The 2,178-nt window shown below is 31.2% G+C and overlaps 1 long non-coding RNA gene across 1 annotated transcript; it reads left to right on the top strand.

Moving 5' to 3' along the window:
• The first annotated feature begins 367 nt into the window (after nucleotides 1-367).
• On the top strand, nucleotides 368-1,871 carry LOC142543407 (uncharacterized). The gene is made up of 2 exons (XR_012819735.1): nucleotides 368-915; nucleotides 991-1,871. It is a non-coding gene; the product is annotated as an uncharacterized LOC142543407 (long non-coding RNA).
• Nucleotides 1,872-2,178: the final 307 nt, after the last annotated feature.

Below are 2,178 nucleotides of genomic sequence, written 5' to 3' on the forward strand. Positions count from 1 at the left end.
GAAAATTCCCTAATATTCTTTCAATATTATTTTCGAAAATCCCATGATAAAATCCTCAAGATTTTTAGTTCCAAGATTGGGTTATCTTCTTGCTTAAATCTTTATCCAGGTATATCAAATCTTAGATCTATATCCGGTAAAATTCTGCATATCTCAAATTCCGAAAAAATATACACGATATTATTTAAATTCTTGAGTTCCAAAAAAAATGCTACATCACAAATTCCGAAAATCTCGCAAATCTTGGTACAAAATATTATCATGGTAAAATCTAACATCCTGGATTTTACATACATGATTGAAAGCTTGATGATGAAGACACTCAAGAAATAAGATAGTCAACAAATTTGGATTTCTTTAGTTTTTGGTTTAAGGTTGGAAATTATGTTAGTTCTATTCATCACCATGTTTTTGGTTTTTTATAGGTTATACTTCAAATTTTTTTTTGGAATTGTTGTTATTTATTGTACGTTTGTGCAAGTTTATGAGATATTTTTGTTTGTGGTTTGTTATTTTAATGTATTGTCAATATGTCACTTTTTTGTTGTGTAGATTATTATTCTGTTGTTGTAGTGTTGTTGTACTTTATGTAATCGATTTGTGCTTTTTTTTTTAATTGTCTCTAATTTTTATTCAATTTATGTTGGTTTCATCGAATCATGAGCTCTATATGATTTCAATCTTTAATGGTTGCTGTCAAACAAAGTTGTTTCTTAATTTTGGGAGAAAATGTACGGAAATTTTCCCACAAACTATTATCTTGCAATATCTAGACCACCATCAGAAGATATATGTGATGTTGAATGAAGATGATGACGTCCGTATCATGACCCATCTTCATACATCTATGAGACTGACAATAATTAACACGAGGGCAGTAAAAAAATACCAATTAGAAGGCCATAATATTGGGAGGTAAAAACTCATGTCTTAATTTTGACTTTCCACATAAATTGGGTTTTTGTTGATGTTTTCTTTTTGTTTTTCTAGGTAATGCATTTTGAGAGTGCAACTACTTATGATAACATTTTTATTGTATTTTTCGTGGAGATTTGTTGTGAATGTGCTTCTTGTGAATCTAGATGATGTGTCAATTATATTTTTCAACTAACTGGTCATTTGCATTGTTATCTAGAACATAAGTATTATTTAATATGTGTTATATTAATAATTTCTTATAAGGTACAAAATGTAAGTGTTAACAAATTTTTACATTACTTAAAATAGGGTTGAATGTAAAGATGACACAGTGAGTAGTAATGACAATCATCTTCAAGTTGGTTTGTTGAAAATTTCCATAGACGTTTGGAGTAAGTGCATCCGTGTAAAGGGTCAAATATTCAAGGATGCTGCTGAATTTCGAGTTTATGCTAAAAATTATGCAATTGCTACGAGACCTTCTTTTTCGTGTAGAAAGAATGATAATGAGAAGATTACTCTTGTCTGTAGTGTAAAAAACTGTTATTGGAGAATTTATGCTTCAAGACACAAATCTGACAATCTTTTCGGCATTAGAAATTGTAATCTAATCCATACATGTATATATGACAATCTACGTAGTGGGGGATATTCTAAAGCTGATGCTGCCTGGGTTTCCAATGTTGTGATGGAGAGATTGAAGGGAGAGTCGTCGTATAGACCATGCATGATGTTGGAAGACATAAAAGAGATTATGGGGTCGAGCTCAGTTACCACAAGGTTTGGAAAGGGAAAGAATTGTCTATGCATGACATTCATGGTGCAAATGATGGGCATTATGATAGATTAAGATGGTATTATAATGTCATCAAAGAAACTAATCCTGGAAGTACTGTTGAGTGTGAAATTGACCCTTGTAGTAATAAATTTAAACGATTATTCATTTGTTTCAATGCATGTGCGACTGGTTTTGTCAGTGGATGTAGGCTCTTGTTTTCTTGGATGACACTCATATAAAGAATAAATACAAGATAAATATTTTTTTTTCTGTTGCAAAAGATGATCTTTTTACATTAGCATATTCAGTTGTTGATGCTGAAAATGATGATATCTGGGGATGATTTTGTTTCCAACTTAAAGGTGCTTTGATACTCTATGGGTTTAATGAGTACACTTTTTTCTCCGATAGGCATCCCAGAATAATCAAGGCTATTGAGTTAATATTTTCAAGCAGTCCTCATGCGTATTTCCTGTGTCATT

The sequence above is a fragment of the Primulina tabacum genome, chromosome 1 (genome assembly GCF_025594145.1).
Source record: "Primulina tabacum isolate GXHZ01 chromosome 1, ASM2559414v2, whole genome shotgun sequence".
Lineage (NCBI taxonomy): Eukaryota > Viridiplantae > Streptophyta > Magnoliopsida > Lamiales > Gesneriaceae > Primulina > Primulina tabacum.